The sequence below is a fragment of the Rhagoletis pomonella genome, unplaced genomic scaffold, assembly GCF_013731165.1.
Source record: "Rhagoletis pomonella isolate Grant_MI unplaced genomic scaffold, Rhpom_1.0 Rhpom_scaffold_00017, whole genome shotgun sequence".
NCBI classification, from domain to species: Eukaryota; Metazoa; Arthropoda; class Insecta; order Diptera; family Tephritidae; genus Rhagoletis; species Rhagoletis pomonella.
In genome coordinates, this window is record NW_023458571.1 from 647,417 (window position 1) to 663,596 (window position 16,180).

The 16,180-nt window shown below is 33.5% G+C and overlaps 1 protein-coding gene across 5 annotated transcripts in view; it reads right to left on the bottom strand.

The window, feature by feature from the left end:
- Positions 1–16,180, bottom strand: part of LOC118749507 — a 417,693-nt gene that overhangs the window by 384,233 nt on the left and 17,280 nt on the right. Inside the window, exons 3-4 of one of the 5 annotated variants that reach the window (XR_004994231.1) lie at positions 6,856–7,454; positions 6,519–6,764 (exon numbers count right to left, since the gene is read on the bottom strand). The exons of the other annotated variants lie outside the window; for them this stretch is intronic. The gene's annotated coding sequence lies outside the window, so the exon portion shown is untranslated. The remainder of the gene's footprint in view (positions 1–6,518; positions 6,765–6,855; positions 7,455–16,180) is intronic. 5 annotated transcript variants of the gene reach the window in all.

A 16,180-nucleotide genomic window follows, 5' to 3' on the forward strand; every position in this document is an offset into this window, starting at 1 on the left:
TAGAATAAATGTGACTAATGAGTTTTAGCCAAAACACTTAGTCTTCCCGAACGATGTTTTTGTGCTGTTAAATATAAATTATACGCTTTCGTTTTCAATAAAAGTTTGGTTTATATAGTCTTCATAGAAATATTAAAAAACTATTAAAGTTGTGACTAGTGGGACATCTAGTGACTGGTGTTAAGTAACTATGTATGAAACAAAAGTTTCCATAGACAACATTTACAACTTCTTTTGATTTTTTTTAATATCTAGGTTAATGAAATGTAGTCATTTAAAAAGAGTTTACCACTGAAATAAAGATAATAAGGGCATATTTAAATTTATGTCGTTTTCCTCTTTTACATTGAATGACCCTCATATAGGCGAATCCAGAAAAGATGAAGTTACCAGAGCAGCTGGATTTTGGTCTCAGTGGTTCTTAATGTCAATGTTATGTATTTGTTATAACTCTTACTACGATTGTGCTTAAATTTGTTAGTAAAATTTTTGTTTTTGTACTCCTGGGGCTTGATTCTGAAACTGTGAGTTTTCAAGTGTACACTGAAATTTGTGTACACTCTTCATTTTGACATTGAGGAAGTGGGAGAATGAAATTTAGCTGTCAAAATTGTGTACGATTCCTCATTTTGCGATTCAGCAAGTGTGAGAATGAGTTTTATGTGGTAAACAGAATTGCAGCGGATAGCGGTAACGGGTTGACGAGTTGCGAACAGCTGATCCATTCCAGTCGGAAAATTCGGTCGGGTAAACACAATTGTGACGGGAATGGTAAACCATATTGCGACGTAAAATGGCCTAAAATACACGAGAATAATTGTGCATGCATTAAACTGCATTCACGATTCTACGATTACTTATGTACAAGAACAAATCAACGTCAAATGACACTAATACAAACAAACCGCTATTCACGTATACATTTTTCAACACTGCTTTTATTCATCTCGTGTGACACGAAGACAACAAAATTGTTCATGCATAATTACTCTCGTGTGTTTTCGACCTAAAATGGTCAGAAAAGCAACCTTGAGCACGGTTGCCATTTTGGTCCAAATGGACCAAATTTGGTCCATTTCTTTTCGTTTGGTCCATTGGTCCAATTCTTTTTAAAATGTTTCATTTCACAAGCCTTTGGTTAGGTTATTATCACCCTTTCACTTCATGCAATAGTTTCTTTTAAATTTTTTCTATTTAATTGATGAATATTTCGCCCTATGTAGAATATCGTCATCGTCAGTAAAAGTGACGATACGGCCATCGTCAGCCATGTTACTGATGCGCTAACGATCGTCGACGATTACTACATTTATACGCACGTATTATTTGCAAATAACAATTTACAAAATGGTAAACTTTGCCGTATAAATGCTGAGTTAATTTTTTATTTGGAAATAACTAAATCACGCAAATAAGTATTGATTAGTGGTACTATTTGCAAATAAGCGCAAGACGCCGCCATTATTAGGTTTATTTTCTTTTTAGATGGTCATCTTATTGCCTTTTTATAATCAAGACGTTGCCATTTTTAACTTTATTTTCCTTTTTGATGGTCATATTATTGCTTTTTTATAATAAGGCAATATTAAAAAACAATTTTTCACCATCGAATAAACAGTGAGTTAGGTATTTGCAAATTATTTTTATTCGCAAATAGCTTACGTATAAACGTAGTAGATGACGATGACGATATTTCGCATAAGGCCGATTGGCAACAGCTGCTAAAAGTGTAAAATATGGAAAGGTAGCAAAACTTAAATCATAGCATTTAGCACAATAATATTCGATTTCAATCGAAAATATATTAAACATGTTGAAATTATTATACCACATAAAATTCTTTCTGACACTGATGTATCAATTTTGCCGCTACTCGACCAATTTCCTCCATAGGTAAATGATGCGGACATAATTGAATTTCAATTTCGCAAATTGAGGCTGAGTGAAGGTAACTTCAAAAACTGTACCAATATAGAACGTTTTTGGGATCAAGTAAGTTTGATTAAAATGGATTGAGTGAAGCGGCCTTTGGCGAATTGTGTGATTTAGTTCATAACATTTTTATTCTGCCTCACAGTTCCGCGACAGCTGAGCGCAAATTGTTTAATTTAGCATTAATAAAAACAAAATTAAGAAACAAATTATAATTTAAAACTTTACATAATATAATGTTAATAATATACAATTGTAATGTACTTTGGATGCAATATAAAAAAAAATCGTTATAAAACTAAATTGGCATATTTTCTTGATAAAGATGAATAAACTCCACTCAATTTCCCGATGTAACAAAAATTGGTCCATTTTTTACCATTTGGTCCATTTTTTGGTCCGAAAAATATATTGGGAATGGCAACCGTGACCCTGAGTCTTCGACCCGACGGGTAAAATTGAATGTAAATATTATTCCGCTGTTAAATAACCGACGGCAAGAAATCTGTGCCCGCCGCAATTCTATGTTCCGTCAGCCCATTATCCGCTATCCGCTGCAATTCTGTTTACCACATTAATTCTCAAAATTTTGTAGACTTCTCTTCCGAAAAACTCACTGAATTTTATTCGGTGTTCCGAATATACACATACATATTTAACGCATTACCTTAAAGCTCTTATCAAGAAGCACAATCGTTCTGATGGGAGATTTAATGCTGGTCATTTGAGATTGACTCCTGTACAACACAATCCTGGTGTATCCGAATGAAGCTTGCAAATCACGTTCATTGGACCAATCGGAACACACGGGAGCTCGGCATACTGGGTGGTACAGCACGTCGATGTAAGCGGACATTTACGGCACTTGACGATATTTAGTAATAACTCGACCCCAGCATCACCCGGTGACTGTTTTATGCAATACCGTTAAAAATAAATAAGTATCTCGAATATAAGCCAGATCGGATCACAACTAAAATTTTTAACAATAACACCAGCGTCACCTGGCAGGGCAAACTGGGAATCTGAACTATCCAGAGACCTTACTCAAGTACACACAAAAAATTTCGTTAAAATCGATTCACTCACAAACACACGAACAGAAGTACTATATGTATATACATCCAAATATAGGTAATAGTTTCAGTACGTTTGGAAGACGCCGCGTCCCCTTCTTAATATCCCCAATTTTCTCTAAGAGTGTGCGATTGATTTCGTGTATCTCTATAGTACTATATGCTCGGGTACCGGGTATGAAAAATTCGGTTTATTTGAGTAGAGTAGAGTACTTGACTACAATGAACACATCCAGAAATATTCAGTATGAAAAACCCGATTTGTAGGAGAGTTGCCACGCCCCTTTTCCAACAACATCCATTTTTTTATGAGTATTTGATTAATTTCGTATGGGAGGCTCCACGCCCCTTTTTCCAATAGCTCCAATTTTTCTCCAAGAGTATGGGATTAAATTTCATATATATCCCTACCAAGCTCCAGTACTCTACCATGAACACTTCCAGAGAAATGCAGTATGAAAAATTTGGTTTTTGGCCTTCTTCACATAGCGCTATGAAATATACTTGACGACTTGTTCCCGGCGCTAATTTTCCAAATTAATTTTATAAATCTCCATACCAAGTTCCAGTACCCTACCATGAACACTTCCAGAGATATGCGGCATGAAAAATTCTATTTTCCAATAACATCGATCTTTTCCATGAGTATGCGATTGATTTCATATACAGTATATTTTGCTTAGCTGCACATCCTTCTTTGCACGAAAAACTTGTGCACCTAACCGAAAAAGGCACTTAAGAGAATTTTCTTTACTACTTCAATGAGGAAGGTATCCGAATATCTATGAAACCAAATAATGGAGAAGCACTTATCACGTAGAAAATAATGCAAGCGAAATTTTTTTTCGAATGGTATCTTATTATCAGGGAACGGATTTTTAGGACCTAAAACCTATAAAAGAGGCAAAATAAAATAACGAAACAGGCTGGAAAAGGCAAAATAAAATAGTGAAAAAGGCAGGAAAAGGCCCTAGGTGTTGCAAAAAAGGCAAAACAAAATAGCGAAAAAGGCAGGAAAAGGCACTAAAAAAGACAGAAAATACGAAGAACAATCAAAAAATACATTTATATTAGAAATGTTTATATTACAAGTAAAAAGAGAAAAACTATGAACTAATTTCATTATATGAAAAATATGTACTTTGAATCTTTGACTATTTTATCCTTTCGAGTTTCTAACTCATAAAACTTTAATCTGTATAGTTCTAGTAACATTGAACCACAAGATGCATTTTGAAGTTTTCTGGCAGCATTTTCATTAGATTTTCGCGAAGAAAAGCCTTGAATGTACTAAATGTGTGCTCGACGTAAGTTGATACAAGCGGCGCCCAATTTAAACATGGAACGTTTGAAACGTCCATATTATCAGGAATAAGGGCGTTTTCCTCGCCCTTTACAATTTTATCCACACCCCTTATTGTCTCCAAGCCTTCGTTAGCTTAGAAAACGGCTTTGAATTTTTCCAACACCAATTTGGCAAGAGGTCTCTGCGCTTCTATAAGCCGCATGGGCAATGTGTATATTTTTTAATCTTAAAAAATATTGTAAATGATATAATCACTTTTTTAAAGGTAGAAAAGGCAAAAAAAGGCAAATATCTTAATAAAGGCAAAAAAAAGGCAAATATCTTAAAAAATGCAAAAAAAGGCAACATCAAATGTGTATATATGGAATCAGGGAAAGCTAAATCGTGGACATTCTTAATCGAATATACTCTATCTCTTCAGCAGAAAAAAAGGCAATTTCCATAAAATCCGTTCCCTGCTTATTATCTATATAACTACATTTCCGTTGTTCTGCGATATGAGTAAAATAAATAAAAGCTTGTAAAATTAGGTAATTGTAGGCCAGTGCAGGTAAACGTAGTACTTTCTTTGATGATTGATACTAGTTGCACAATTTTTAAGGCAGCTATCGCCAATGTGCAGGTATGTTGAATGCATCTATCGGGGCAGTTTCCTTATAAATGTTAAAAATAATGTCTCAGATGCGCATTTTGGGGTAGGTATCTTAAATGTGCACTTAAGCATAAAGGCAACAAAGCAAAATATACTGTATTTCCAAATATACACAAAAAATCTCATACAAATCGGTCAAGCCTTTTCGGAGGAGTTGACCACAAACACCGTGACATGAGATTTTATTCGAACGGTGGCAGCCCTATCCAAAATTCTGTTTTAAATATTTTCATACATTCGCAGTGGAATAGCATTGTTGCGGCTTATTTATATTAACTTTTTTCTGATATTGCAGATATCTGGCAACACCATTTTTCCAATTTTCTCTTTACAAACCTTCTACAGACTACAAACTGAAATAAAAATGAAGCAAATCCGTTGAGCCGTTCTTGAATGATGCGATAACACATGCAATCAAACCATTTATATATATAAACTTTTTCTTCAAATGGTGGTAACCCTACCGAAATATTTTTCTGAACTAATTTTTTTTATACATTCTCAGTGAAATAGCATTATTGCGTCTTATTTATATTAACTTTTTTTTCTGATATTGCAGATATCTGGCAACACCATTTTTCCAAATTTTCTCTTTACAAACCTTCTACAGACAGAAAGACACAAACTGAAATAAACACGAAGCAAATCCGTTAAGCCGTTCTTGAATGGTGCAATAACACATGAAAGCAATCCATTTATATATATAATTTTTTTTTGAATGGTGGCAACCCTATCCAAACTTGTTTCCGATTTTTTTTCTTACGTTCTCAGTGAAATAGCATTATTGCGGCTTATTTATATTAATATTTTTTCTGATATTGTAGATATCTGGCAACACTATTTTTCCAATTTTCTCCTTACAAACCTTCTACAGACAGAAATACACAAAATGAAATAAAAACGGAGCAAATCCGTTGAGCCGTTCTTGAATGATGCGATAACACATGAACAGCAATTCATTTTTATATATAATTTTTTTTCGAATGGTGGCAACCATATCCAGATTTTTTTCCGAATTAGTTTTTTTTATACGTTCTCAGTGAAATAGCATTATTGCGGCTTATTTATAATTATTTTTTTTTTCTGATATTGCAGATATCTGGCAACATCATTTTTCCAATTTTCCCTTTACAAACCTTCTACAGACAGAAAGACACAAAATGAAATATAAACGAAGCGAATCCATTCAGCCGTTCTTGAGTTATGCGATAACACACGAACAGCAATTCATTTTAAAGATAACAAAAATGTATTTCACGTGAATAAAATATTCAACAAAAAACGTATACATAAAACTGGACCCGAATCACGGCATCCGTTATCGAATGAAACTCGATTCGAATCGAATGATATAAATAAGAGCTCTATTGCCCTATTCAATTTGATTTGAAAATGCGATTTCCCTACCGAATGCTCAAAAATTTAAAATTAAATATCTTTGCTTTCTTTCCGGAAAATAGTGGTAGCGTTTGATGAAGTTTCACATGCTAAATATCTTACTAAGTAAACGGCAGTGTATGGGCTTTCATTTCTTTCATGGTTGAAATCTTACCTTACAGATAAAGCTCTTCTTGTAGAAATTAAAAATTTATATCCAATGCCTTTGTTGCTTCGTTGGTCAGGTGCAGGGAAGCATCCTAGGCTCTCTTATATTTATTCTGTTTATTCATGACACTGGTTCTTGCTTCAAACATTGCAGATATCTTCTTCACACAAATCTCAAATGTTTAGTAAAATAATTTGTCCGTCCGATATCCCCTATATGCAGCATGATTTGAACAATTTAATCAGTTGGAGTCTAATGAATAAATCATCGCTCAATAAATTGTAAACTTCCTTCATATTACTCAATTTTAAATCAGAAGCTCACTTTGGGCAGAGTAACTTACCTTTTTTCCGATGATATGCGAGGGACTTTAAGTATCCTTACACTAGGAAAATTCTTTTTAACTCGTTAGTACGTTCAACGTTATAGTATGCGTCAATCATTTGGAGTCCTATTTATAGCTGTCGTTCTATGAAAATCGAACGGGTTCAAATAAAATTCCTACGATTTGCTCAACCTCTTAATTTTTCCGACCCGCTTCCATCCTATGCGGCTAACAAACTTGCAGTCATTAGAAAAATGAACTATTCAGCTCCATATGTTTATCTTTGATTTGGTCTGTGGGAACATCGATTGCCCTGATACAACTTGAGCTGATAAATTTCAATGTTCCTCACAGAAACTTACGATTTCAACCGCCCTTTCATCTTAGTGCAGCTAATGCAAACTTCTATTCGTTAGAGCCTATATTTAGAGCGCTCTCGAAATTTAATTTAATTTACATCTTTAAGAAGGTTGATATTGAATTTTCATCATGAAGATCCTTAGTTAAGTCCACGCTTGAATCCTTTTACTCTTGGGTTAAATTCATTCACCATTATTCACGTATAATACTTAAGTTGCAATCTGTGTTATCTAGTCTGTAAGATTTTAAATCATAGACTGAAATAAAGATTAATGAATGAATGAAGGAATGAAAATGGTAGAAAATATAATATAGCTAAAAAGTTGGTAGATCTACCAATAAAGTGGTAAAGTCCGTGCACTGGCCATACCTATATTAAAGGCAGTTAGTCTTGACTTAACTTAATTTAACTTACCGCAAGAAATCATCAATGATTACTCAACACGTCAACTTAAGCCAGAAGTGAAAATATATATATTTTTTTCTTTTCTTATTCAGCTGTTTGACAGTTTGCCGCCTAAAATGCCACATAAAAAAAATCATCCAAAAACATATGTTGGCGTTTATTTATTTTTGAGAAACACAAAAACGAAAATCTGGCAAGCCTGATTCCTCAATTTCCGCAAAGCCGTAACTAAAGAATCTAAAATCTACATATTCTTAAGTTGCTTACGGTAAGTTAAGTTTTAACTGACCGCCAACACAGTTTCTCATATCACAGGTTAGCCAAAATATTAAGTTAACTTAAATTACGGAAATTAAGTCTAGACTAACTGAGCTTTTAGCGTTCGGTGATCGGCAGGCCATATCTTACTGAGCGCTCTGTGAGCACAAGGGCGTTTCACACATTTATATACGAACAGCGGTAACGGAGCAATCCCAATTTGCCACAGAGCGAGGACGAGTTCGATACGGTCGAAAGTTCACTTTTTAAATAAATCACACTTTATTCCAGGAATATAGTCTTGTAATAGATTATTATATTTTATAAATCTAGGTTTCCGTCTTTTGTAATGGCTAACAAGTATAATTAATTAAAACAAAATCACATGTATGTTCAATGATATAAAAAACACACTTTTTTATTTTTTTTGAAAAAATAAAAATGTTCTAACATAAAGCTACTATTAATAACAATTGAAAAATGCGAAAAAATGTTTGCAGAAGGATATATTCTACCGAAAATTACAAGAAAATACTTTTTCACGAGGACTTTCAGCGCAAGTTTTGTTTCAATCTAGTAGTCTTAGTCGGAGGTATCTATACCATAGCTCATGTGAAAAACAATTAGCACCAGTTTTGGCAATATTTCTTTTGTTGGTTCAATTAAATTTTTTTTTATAAAAGAATAGCCCATTATCTAACAAAAACCATATAAGTCCAAATTTCAAACTTTGTAGAAAAGCATGAAAATTTTTACAACAACAACAAACTTTTTATTAGGAATTTCTAAGTATTCAGATTTTTAAACTATTAAATTCCAGATTAAGGAACTGCAAATTTCAATTGGTTAAGAATTCCCGTTGATTTTTCATATTTTCTTTTGCTGACGGGTTCACCCATAATAATAATACTATCCCCCAAAAAAAAGTTATCAAAAATCAACGCGAATTCATAGCCAAATTAGACTTTTAATTTCTTAGCTATAATTTAATCTATATCCTATATACATATGGGTGTTTCCATCGGAAGGTCCACCACGACAAAAAAAAATAAAAGTCTTATATCTAACGTATTTACGGGCCGATTTGTCTGCTTTTTAAAATGTATACTGGCTATGTAAGTAGAATCGTCTTTGCGTAAAATAGTCTTCCTAGGTGGCGCCAAGGTTGAGATATTTAGAAAAACCGTATTTATGGTCCGATTTGGTTCGAATTTGGCGTATGTAGTTGAATCGTAATAAGTCATAGATTTCCAACAAATTCACCCTGAATTGGCGTTGAAGTCAAAATATAAAGTATATTCTAAATAAAATATACGTCACGTGACGTTTCACACTTGGGGTTGTAAAAGAAAATTTAAACAAGTTGCATTAATTCAAAAAACTCTAAAAACAATTAGAATTGCTCCAAATCATACTAAAATAAGTTTCATGAAAATAGCCATCCACAATTCGCAGAGTTTTGCGATTTTGTAAGAAAAGAAAAAATCTACTTCCATTATTTGTCACGTAACGACACTCTCTTTAAATGCTTATATTTCAGGACCAAGCAGTTCGATTGTTTTAATTTTTCGGTTAAATATAGCAAGGAATGAAACCGATTCAAAATAACGTTCCGGTTTGGGTTTCGGTTTTGCCAAGTGTTTCGGTTTCGGTTTTGGTTTCGTTCTTCAAAATTTATTTCGGTTTTGGTTTCGGTTTCGTTCCGGTTTCGGTTTTTCACAGAAATTTTGTTGATATTATTTAAATCACAATGTCTTAAACGTTGAGGAAAGAAAATCGAAAATTACAGTTCACTGATAATATCAACACTAGTTTCTTTCCCTAACAATCCGGACCGGATTTGGTAATTAGAGAATAAGAGAAACATTTTCTTTCAAAAATGGAACAAAGTTCAGAAGTACGGAAACGCAAAAACCCACATTTCGTGCCCACAAGTCGAGAAACAGCTGATTCACGTTGTTCTTGTTTTTGTCACTTATACCATGTTCTGACCGACATCGGAAACATGTTTTCGTTGCTAAAACTGGTTTTCGACCTAAAACTTGTGTTTTCGTCCATATAAAATCTGTTAAACGAAAACCAGTTTTCGCTGAAAACTACTTGAAAACTCACTTTCCACTCATTCCAATCGGTGTCTTCACTAGTTTTTTTCGATTATTTATCGAAGTAGAAGTCATATTTTATCATCTTTAATACGCCATTTCGAATTTATTGTTAATTGCCTGGCCAAAGCAATATAAGAATGAAAGTTAAAGGTTGTAAATGAAAAGAAAATGAAGGAAAAATGTTTTGGTTGTCGGTCAGAACATGGTATTAAATGCAAACACTTGGAAATTGAATTTTTGTTTCACAAATTTGATTTTAAGTACATGATTGAAAATACATCAACAGGCCATTCACTTTTCCTTAAAAGCACCAAGTAAATGCAGGCAACATGTAAACACAATACAGCTGATATGCACTTTGACACTTTATCCATTTTTACTCGGAGAAAATTTCGGGCTGTTTCGCAGGAAGAAGAATACACTTACGATCGAATACGCTCGAATACGCTCGAATTTTCGCTCTCTATTACCCATTTTGTTGAGTACAGGCATGATTTCTGAGCTATTTTGGGCACACGCGGGATCTCGCATTGCGTACGGAAAAGAAACTACTTAAATATAATTAATCGATTATCGATTCACAACAACAAAGTCATCAGCAGATTTTTGCGAAAAGTTATCTTGCCATACTTATTTACTACTTAACAAGAATTTTAGCAAAATGTTGCTGATTTTGGTTAAATAAATCATTTATTTCAAAGAAATTTTTATTTATTATTTTTGTAAACTTCTGGAAACCGATTGAAACCTGTGATTGAAATGGTTTCGGTATCGTTCCTTTTCAGGTCAAGATAACGGTTACGGTTTCGGTTTCGGTTTTGAAAAACGAAACGGTTTTAAACGGTTACGGTTTCGGTTTGGGTTTCGGTTTCATTCCTTGAAATATAGAGCTAATTATGTGCTATACAATGGCCCAAAAAAGTTAAAGAAAACAAATGGTATTCCTTGTTTGTATCACATTGAAACGTACGACTGTCACGTATGCGACATATGGAAATACCCATATATAAAAATGTTATGTTTGTATGTCACGGTCGTCAAAACTCGAGAACGGCTGAACCGATTTGAATAAGTTTTTTTTTGTGTTGTTCGGTATAATACCAGAACCAATGATATCGTAAAAAATTGGAGGCTTGCCACCTATCTGAAAATTTTTGAACCCAATTATATTGATAAAATAAACAAATCTTTACAAAATGGGTATCAAATTAAAGAGGTTTAAGAAAGGTAACTGCCAGAAATATCTTTGACGAGCGTTGCAACCTATTTAAAAATTTTAATTCAATCAATTTATAAAATAAATGAAATATTGCCATGTGGGTGTCAAACTAAAGAGTTTTAAAAAGGCTCACAGCCGAAAATATGTTTGAAGAGGGTTGCCACCTGTTTGAAAATTTAACTAAAGTCCATCGATAAAATAAATGAAATATTACAATATGGGTATCAAATTAAAGAGGTTTAAGAAAGATAACTGTCGGAAATATTTTTTAGAAAGGTTGCCACCAATTTTAAAATTTTAACTCAGTTCAATTGATAAAGTAAATGAGATATTACTATGTGGGTTGGTTGGTTGGTAGAAGCGTCGCCTGGGTATGTTCCCAGCACCCAATTAGTGCCGAGAGCACCATTTTGATACGCTTTCTCTGGGACCTCTAATTTTATCTGCTTTCATGATTCGTTGGCTTCGTCAAACCATTTGGATTTTCCGATGAATCTATTTAGGTTAGTAATGGTGAATTGGATGGAAAAACTCCCGAGTGTGATCTGCCTTATTTGTGCCAATGCACAGTGATAGAAACTGTTGATTTAGCGGCGATTTATTAATAACTTCTGTAAAAATGATGGTATTTTTGTAATTTTTTATTTTATTTTGTAGATAAATGTGCTACTAATCAATATTAGTATAAACATAATTTTTTATTTTAGTTCAAAATTTTTTTTTGTTTTTTTTATAAAACTGCCCTACTCGATATCTGGCCGGTTTGACAAGAATTAAAGACATTTCTCCATCAGTTTTCATAAAATTATTATTTTTTAATGTTTAAGAAATTTATATAAACATCTTTGCAAAATTTGGTATGAATGGGATAACTAACTTATTTCAAAAGAAACACCTAAAATTAATTTTTCCCTTGCACATACATGTAAGAGAATTTGTCGATCTAGCAGAAATTTATTTATAACATTCAAATAAAAATTACTTTTGCTGAAAAGTTAATTGTATTTGATAAATTGATATTGCACAAATAAAAAGTAATAAGAGAAAAACTTAATTTTGGGTTAAATCTTTTCTTATTAGTTTTTTAAAAATATGCAGTTTAAACATTATTCAGAATCTGATGAGCTGAAATCTGACACATCTTCTTCTTTATTTAAGAGAAGCCTGATAACGTCTTTATCATTCACCACAACCTTTTTCGAAGATGGAACTGATCCTTTGGATAGCATGGTGATAAGCGGGTCAGATGAAATAAAGAGTGAATGCGCCAAGTCTTTCACAGTGTTTTCGAGCGAGTTTTTTCGAGTGTGGCGCAACCGAAAGTTTCTTAGATCTTTGTTTCTGACCTCGAGTGCTTCTTCCGAGATCATACCTATCGGTAGGGAAACATGTCTTATGCTTTCTGCACCATGAAGTAAGATTTTGTGGACAGATGTAGGCATGTAGAACCTCGGCTATTTTAATGCATTCACTTCTTTCGTATCTACTTGCATCAATAATATTGTTGTAGATGTATGTCTGCACCGCCAGAAGTTTTTTGCATCCCATACTGCATATAGTTCTCGCTTGCACACTGACATTGTTGCTGAAAAAATTTATAGAATAATATCGTGCAAACCACTGCAACTCAATTTGCATTTAATTTTTAAAATTAAATTGATACCGAACCCAGTCGAACCTCGAAAGTTCAGCTCTATCAAAGCTTGCTTAAATTATTAGTAAATAGTATACCTCGTACTATCATTAAAATTAACATCGAATTTTGGGACGAAACACAGTCCCAGGTCACAAACACTTAACTTTATGAAAACACAAAAATTAGAATTGCAATGTACTTAAAATAAATTCTATGGAAAATTGCAGCAAGTAGCAAAAAATGGCGGGAAAGTTGTTGGCTGCAGCTGATGGGACATATGTTGTGTTTGAAGCTTTACAGCTGTGCGAATATTGAGATCAAAACAAAACAAAAAGTGTTTTTGGCATATCGTATATATTAGTAATTGATTACAAAACTATATTGACGCCAATTTTTATTTTGAATTTTTAGTTAATCGCCGCCAAAACAGTATTTTCTATCACTGTGCAATGCTGGGCACTCGCAAAGATAGTGAAGGACCGTTTCCTTACTTCCCACAAGATTACAGCTACGGCACCGAGGGTTATACGGAAGGCTCATTCTAGCTGCATGTTCACCAATGGGCCAATGTCCCGTTATCGTGGCTATTAATTTGACCATATCTTTTCTCGACCTCTTGAGAAGTTCTTCTGTCTTTGGCTTGTCATAGTGCATCCATATGTACCTCGCAGTTTTGCAGGGCTATGTGGGTACCAAACCAAAGAGTTTTAAGAAGCCTTACAGTCGAAAATATTTTAAAGGAGGGTTGCCACCTGTTAAAAAATTTAGAGCAATTTAACTGATAAACTAAATGATATATTACAATATAGATACTAAATTTAAGAAGTTTAAGAATGATAACTGCTGGAAATATTTTTGAGTAAAATTGCCACATCTTTGAAATTTTAAACTCAGTTATTTTGATAAAATAAACGAAATACGGTAATTTTTGTATCAAACTTTAGATTTTTATGAAGGCTTACAGCCAAAATATGTTTGAAGAGAGTTGCCAGATGTTTGAAAATTTAACTCAATTAAATGGGTAAAATAAATGAAGTGTTACAATATCAGTACCAAACTAAAGGCATTTGAGAAGTTTTGATTTAGAAATCTATATCTTTATATATAAAAATGAATTGCTGTTCGTGTGTTATCGCATCACTCAAGAACGGCTCAACGGTTGCTTCGTTTTTCTTTCATTTTGTGTCTTTCTATCTGTAGAAGGTTTGTAAAGAGAAAACTGGTAAAATGGTGTTGCCAGATATTTGCAATATTAAAAAAAAAATTATTACAAATAAGCCGCAATAAAGCCTTTTCACTGAGAACGCATAACAAAAATTAATTCGGAAAAAAATTTGGATATGGTGACCACCATTCGAAAAAAAGTTTATATATAACAAGCGGGCGGAGCCGAACATTAAATACCCGGCGCAAGTATTAAATATATGTTTTTTCACCTTTCCGAAACCTACAGCTAGATGGTAAGCCGGGGTGTATCAATTTTGAGTAAATTAGCGTCCTTAAATTTCGAAATATTGAAGTTTCAAGCATTTCTGAAGTTTACCGTTATATGAAAAGCGGCCGTAATTTTAGTCCGATTTCAATAATTTTCAACGTTTTGCTTATATGTGCCAAGCACAATAACCACACCGGGTTTGGTACAAATTGGTAGAACGGTTACCGATATACATATATGTGATCATAAGTGGGCGGTGCCACGCCCGTTTTACAAAATTTTACCATTAACGTATTTCTTGGTAAAGAATTGTTGAAAGCATCAATTTTGAATAAATTAGCTTCAATATTTACTGATTTATGGAAGATTTTGTATTCCTCCAAATTACCGTTATATGGGATGTGGGCGTGTTTATAGTCCGATTTTAAAAATTTTCGGCGATTTTTTATGCCGTACTAAGGCTAACAAATGTGGAAGAAATTAGTGCAGCGGTTACCGAGATATACACATGTAACCATAAGGGGGCGTGGCTCCGCCCATTTTCCAAAAATTTATAACACTCTTAGTTGTCGTCTAAAAATTGTTGTAAATATTAATTTTGAGTGAATAATCTTCAGTAGTTACTAAAATATCGCAATTTTCGTATTTCCGAAAATTACCGTTATATGGGATGTAGGCGTGGTTATTGTCCGATTTTTTAAATTTTCGGCCATTTAGTATGCTGTATTAAGGCCAGCAACTGTGCCAAGTTTGGAAGAAATTGGTGCAGCGGTTACCAAGATATACACATGTAACCATAAGTGGGCGTGGCTACGCCCATTTTCCAAAAATTTATAATATTCTTATTTTTCGTCTAAAAGTTATTGTAAATATCAATTTGGAGTGAATTATCTTCAGTAGTTACTAAAATATCGCAGTTTTCGTATTTCTGGAAATTACCGTTATATGGGAAGTGGGCGTGGTTACAGTCCGATTTCGCCCATTTTCAATACCAACCTACCTTGGATTAAGGGAAACCTACATACCAAATTTCGTTGAGATATCTCGTGTACACGGACGGACGGACAGACGGACAGACGGGCGGACAGACAGACATGGCTTAATCGATTTATGTTTTCATCCTGATCATTAATGTATACATTTGTCTATATCTATCTCGATTCGTTTTGGCTGTTACAAACAACCGTTATGTGAACAAAATTAATATACCCTTGTGCACAAGTGCGCTCGGATATAAAAATGGATTGCTTTAATGTGTTATCGCATCACTCAAGAACGGCTCAACGATTTCGCTTCGTTTTTATTTCATTTTGTGTCGTTCTGTCTGTAGAAGGTTTTTAAGGAGAAAATTGGAAAAATGATGTTGCCAGATATTTGCACTATCAGAAAAAAAAATTATTTATAAATGAGCCGCAATAATGCTATCTCACTGAGAATGTATAAAAAAAATTAGTTCAGAAAAAAATTTCGGAAGGGTTGCCGTCATTCGAAAAAAAAAATTATATGTAAAAATGGATTGCTTTCATGTGTTATCGCATAACTCAAGAACTGCCGAAGGGATTTGCTCCGCTTTTATTTCATTTTGTGTCTTTCTCTCTGTAAAATGAATGTAAAGAAACAATTGGAAAACCGGTGTTGCCACATATTTCAAATATCAAAAAAAAATTTAATTTACATAAGCCGCAATAATGTACATTACTGAGAATCCATTAACAAATTTTATAAAAAAAAAAATTGAAGAGGTTTGCCACCACTCGACAAAAATCTTTACATATAAAAATAAATTGCTGTTCGTTTGTTATCGCATAACTCAAGAACGGCTCAACGGATTTGTTTCGTTTTTATTTCATTTTGTTTCTCTTTGTCTGTAGAAGGTTTGTAAAGAAAAAATTGAAAAACCGGTGTTGCCATATATCTGAATTAT